Genomic DNA, 5,973 nt, shown 5'->3' with positions numbered 1-5,973 from the left:
AAGCGCAGGCGCGGGCCCCAGACGCGCGAGCATGCGCGTGGCTGCAGGAGCGGAGGGCCGGGGCTGACGGGAAGAGAGTTTGGCAACGCGCGCCCTTCGGTGCCGGCCAATCAGATCGCTGATCGGGGGGCGCATCCTCCCCCCGCCTCCCCGCCTCCCGCCCCCAGCCAAGTGCGCTGGTGCGTGGAGCGGCCCGCCCAGCCCCCGGAAGTGACGTGTCTCTTGCTCAGCCCCTGGAAGTTCTTGCACGTCGGCGGGGGTCTGGAGGGCCTCCTCGCAGTCCTCACCCAAGCTGGCTGAGCCGGAGCTTGCCTCCGCTGCTCCTGCCAGGTCCAGGCGTGCAACCCTGGCCTGGGTGCGCCCAACGGAGAGGGTCCTGCGCAAGGAGGAGGCTTGGCGTTTCAGATTCTCTGGCCGAAGGCGGGGGTAGATTGGAACCTGTTAGGGTAAAACAAGCTGATCCTCACCTGGCGTTTCCGCCCAGCAGGTCTCAGCAAGTTCACCAACGTTAAGCTAACGGTCTTGCCTCCAGGTGCACCTGCGTGAGCAAACGGCATCCCGCCTGGTTCTCCCGTGAGCAATCGCATCGCCGCCAGGTTCACCTGTGCGAGCAAAGGCCATCCCGCAAGGTGCACTTGAAAGACATACACACTCGACCTCAGTTGCTGGCATCTCCAATCTGTTCCACTGTTCTTTATTCTAGTCTCCGTTTCGCGCAGAATTTAAGATATTGTGTTTTAAATTTCTGGACATATTCTAACTTCTAATGTTTATATAGTAACTGGGGTGCATTTTACGAAAATTTCAGATTTTTGTTCTTGTAGCAAAGTGATCCATTCATTTTAATTAGACTTCATCAATCCAGGACTGAAACGAAACGGGCAAGGTGGACCACAAATAATTAAACATCATTCAAACCCTTCCCACCCTTCAAGGCCCAACTTTGAAATGAACTCTAATCTCCTAAGATCAAAAAGTTCTTTATAAAAAAGAGAAGCTGGACACCCCACTAGAAATACAGCCAAAATACACTAACAGCTAATTTACGAAAGAGACAAATGTCCAATAAACAGTAAAAATAATCTTCAGCCTTAATAATAAAATACAAATAAAAGCACTTTTTATGCTGTAAATTTTAAATGCAGAAATGAGAGGAACTTTTCTCTGAACATCAAGTTCTACATGTTAACTTTTGTGATTGTTACCTTTAATAAGTTATGTCATAAAATTCAGTATGGACATATTTAGAATGCTGTTGTTAGGGGCAGAAATAAAATATTGGAGCTGCCTATTATGGAAAGATTAACAACCTTGTTGTAGAAACCAGAGGCTCAGCCCTTTGAAAGTCCTGTCTCTTGCATACCCCCAGTCCTTTGCAAACCCCCAGCCCAAATTACCTGTAACTCCCCATTTTGCATATCCATTCTTATCCCTTCTACCTACTTTCCCAAGTAATCTTTGACCTTCTACCCAATATAAGCATATGGCTTAGGGTGGGAGGCAGAGCAGACATTCGTGAATGACCTGCTGCTCTCCCATACTGTTGGCATTATTGGAATAAACGCTCATATGTGATTCGATCCTGTCTCTGCTGAATTGGCTCAAGTAGTGACAGGCAGTCAGGACCCATTGATTGGTTACACTGTTTTTCTTATTTTAAGTCTGTATTGTAAAAACCTTGTAATATTTTTATTGGAAGTGGTGCTTCTATATCAGCATTACCAAAATAACTTGCAACCCTTTATTATTATTGTAGTTGTTACTCCTAAAGCCACCTCCTGGGAAATAGTTTATCATTCATATCACACAATTTCCAATTAAAGGACTGGAGCTTGAAGACTTATAGGAATATATCTGTTTATTTTCTGCAGTTGGTGAAGATGCGCTGTCCTGGGGTGATTTGTCAATGAAATGTCGACTTGCAGATGTGTACTTTGTTCCTTTGGTGTTTTGTGCTTTCTTATCTGCAGAAGGGAATCCCTTGGGTCTAGAAGTGGCTGTGGAGTGTGGGGAGCTTCTGGACCACTGGAGTTCTAGGTTTCGTTTCCTTAAGGAGCTTCTTTGGAACCTTTTTACTTTCTGTTGTGAGATACACTTTAGAAACAGGTTCATTGTGACTGCAGGCCGTCCTTTGTAAGGCTGCTTTACTTTGTTTTTTCCTTAAGTATTGGAATGAGTTGATTATCCCAACTGAACTTTCCACAAACCTCTATCATAGGACAACTCTTGGAAGCCAAAATCTAGATTGTGATGTGGCACAAACTCTGGATCTTTCTAATTTTTTTTTCTCTATCAATAAATAACAAAACACAATTATGCCCCTTTCCCTCTCTCTTCTCCTTCTGGGACCCCTCCCTCCAATAGTGCATACATTAGTTCACTAGATCCTGTTTTCTAAGTCCTTTAAGCTATCTGTGGATGAAAGGGGTCACATACTAACTTGACAAGCTCAGGGAAGGCCTGCATGGCGGTCTTGCAAACTCAGAGACCTAAGGTAACCACAAAGGATGGTCTGAAATTAAACTTTAACTAAAAGCAGTTATGGTGGGTAGTTCCGTCCTAGGCTGGTATCTTCACTAACAAGGCCAACCTTTACCTTAACTGAGCCTCTCTGTCTTTTTGCATCTATAATAACATACCCTTGAAATGTCTCAGTAACTTGTAACTTCCCTTTTTTTTGGACCCCTAGGTACACAACATAATGTGTCTGGGTGCCAGGACAGATACCACAAATTCCTTCATTGTTATCATGTTAATTGTTCCTGCACCCACCTAAGTATGTGTCTATCATTTTACTTTTTATCCAATCCCAGGGGTTTCCCTCACTTAGCTTTCTCCGGCCTCTCCAGTCTATCACCAATGGATTTCATGTAACCCACCTATATCCCTTACTTTGATTGCAATGTATAAATATAGATGTAACCTGCCATTCTCCAGAGCATTATCTCAACCCCTTGAGGTTCTGCTTCCTGGCAATTGTCGACAGTTTGGCTCAAATAAACTCACAAAAATTCTTTACAGGTTTGAACGTTTTTATGTTAACACATCATTACTCTTTTCATTCTTTTTCCTTCTTGCTCCTCTGATTGGATGAATTCTATTGCCATGCCCTTGAGTTTGCTGATCCATCTTTCCACTTAAGTTAGCCTGCTATCGCCCCCTCTGTTGAATTTTTCAGTTTAGTTATTGTATTGTTAATCTCTGTTTGTTTGGTACTTTTTAATATTTTCAATCTGTTGGAATTCTTACTTTGTTCATGCATTGCTCTCCTGATCTCAGTGACCATCTTTTTTATTTTGTTAATCCTCACTAGAGGACATATTTTTCAATGATTTTTAGAGTGGATGAGGTGGAAGAGAGAGAAATATGGGTTCGTTGCCTTCCACATGTGCTCCGATAGAGTAGAGAAAGAGCCTGTAACTCAAGTTTGTGCCCTTTACCAGGAATTGAACCCGAGACCCTTCAGTGCTCGGGCCGACACTCTAACCACTGAACCATGCCAGCCACGGCTCAGTGACCATCTTTATGACAGTTATTTTGAGCTCTCTGTTGGGTAAATCACTTATCTCCAATCCATTAAGATCTATTTCTGGAAATTTATCTTGTCCTTTGTTAGGAAAATAGTTCCTTATTTCTTCATTTTCCTTGACTCTGTTGGTTTCTGTGCATTAGATAAGACAGCCATCTCTTCCAGTCTTGAGAAATTCGTCTCTTGTAGGATTGTCAATCAGCTCAGCCCAAATAGATGATTGCCTCTCAAACCTTTATGATGGTCCAAGCCACCATCTTGGTTCTTAGAGGTTCCCAATAGTTGAGTGTGTACCAAGACCTGTCAGTGTTCCAAAGGGGAGGATCCTGTTACCAGACCAAACCTGGTCCAGTTACTCAGTAGTTGCCAGCCAAAAGACAACTCTGAGATGATTTTATGAGAAGAAACTTTATTCCAAGCCAGCAAGCAAGGTCACACCAAAGATCAGTCCCAAAGTAGTGTGTCCTGAACAAAGGATTGGATTTGTCTTTATTCAGGGATATCATGCATAAACATCATGAATTTTGTCATGGCATGTATAGGTAGGGACATTCCTGCACATGTGCAGTTAGAAAACATGGCTATACATACAATGATGTTCAAAAATCTCTGCTCCTGGGAAGAGATTTTATATTATAACTAGAGGCCCAGTGCACAAATTCGTGCACATTCAAAGGAAATTAATTAAAAGAAGTATTTTAGAGGCCAGGGAGGGGCCATGGGAGGTGGGCTCCAGGGCATGTCTGGCCCTCTCGCCCAGTCTCAATAGGCCGGATCTTCCCCCTGGTGGTCAGTGTGCATCATAGTGACTGGTCAAGCAGTCGACTGAACGGTCAGACATTTAGTATATTAGGCTTTTATATATATAGACTAAAGGCCCAGTGCATGATTAAATCATGCACGTGTAGGGTCCCCTACACGCTTTTGCTTTCGATCGTGGGGGAGCTGGGTGCCTGTCCGCTGGTGCACCAGGCCTTTCAGAAGCCTCCAGCTCGGCTCTGAAAGGCCTGGTGCCTGAGCGGACAGGCACCAGCTCCCCCGCTTTTGATGGTCCACGGCGGGATGTGAGCTCGCTGCCCCAGAGGCCCCTTCTGTGCCGCAGCACAGCCATGGCGCAGACGCTGAGCTCGCGCCGCCGCTGGCGACGCGAGCTCAGCGTCCCAGCGGCCCAATCGGCCATCCTGGCCACCCCGAGTCCCGCCCCCCCGCGCCTCCTGGCCAATTGTGGGCATAGCGAAGGTATGGTCAATTTGCATATTTGTCCATTACTAGGTAGGATGAGAAAAGTTCATGAGGAGGTCACAACCCAGGTATGTGCCCTGACCACGAATTGAACCATGACCTCCTGGTTCATAGGTTGGCACTCAAAACACAGAGCCACACTGGCTGGGCTTTATATATATAGATGAGAAAAGTTCATGAGGAGGTCCAAGTAGCTTCTGCCAGCTTGGGGCAGATTCAGCCAGATCAACCCCCTGGTCCTGCAAAATATTCTGGGTTTGTTCCTGAAAAACAGCTCTTGCAATCATCAATGTCAGGGAGGGGCACAGTATGGAAGTTTAACTATTTAAGTTTCAGCCTTTCTGTTAAACTCAACAAATTATAGGACATGGTTACACTTTATAAAATCTAGAGCGATCTAAGTGGATTTACAGGTTAATCTGATAAAGTTATGAATTCTAAATAAAAGTTAATCTATGCTAGGCTACCTGCTAGACTGTGTGTATACGTTAGATTACAATCCCAGTCAGCTTCCACATGCAGGCTGATTAGGAGCTGGACCCTCAGGTAGATGTGAGAGGATGCAGTCAAATCCCTTGAAGGGAGGAACTGAGAGAGGTTTGTGTTCTTTTTTTGCTTGCTCTCCTGCACACCTGTAAAGAACTGCTTCTTTGGTTGAAATAGTCCTGGGGGACTTGTGAAGGCAAGCCCTGCTCTGTATTAGAGCTGGGTGATCCAGGGGCCGACCCTCAGGCAGGAGCCATAAAAGCTGACACACCAGAAAAATGAACAAGCTCCCTCCAGAGATATGGTTTTATCATTGGAGTGAGCTGGAGGGAGAAGGTGGGGACAGGGCCCACCAGCTGCCCCCAGCTCCAGGGAGGATTGCAGTCAGTACTCGGATGTGTGCTAATGAGAAGCCAGCCCCTCGGGGCAGCAGTTTGTACTCCAAGGTCTTCCAGGAAAATTCTGGGAGATGGGCATGTTTGTCTGCTCCTCTGTGCTGAGCCCTGGGTGAAGGCAACAGCAAGTACCCATGCACTAAGAACTGCTGCTTTGTTTCCTACAGGCCTGTGGGTCTCATGGATGCAAGCCCACCGACTTACAGAGCTAGGTGTGTTGGGGGCCCATCCCTCAGGTGAGAGCCTTAAAAGTAGATGCTAGATATGGGGACCCTAGGTTCTCCTCAAGGACAAGCTGGTAATTGGGGGTTTCCTTCTGGT

This window comes from Eptesicus fuscus, chromosome 8 (assembly GCF_027574615.1).
Source record: "Eptesicus fuscus isolate TK198812 chromosome 8, DD_ASM_mEF_20220401, whole genome shotgun sequence".
In the NCBI taxonomy this organism is placed as follows: Eukaryota; Metazoa; Chordata; class Mammalia; order Chiroptera; family Vespertilionidae; genus Eptesicus; species Eptesicus fuscus.
This window is presented reverse-complemented; position numbering follows the sequence as displayed.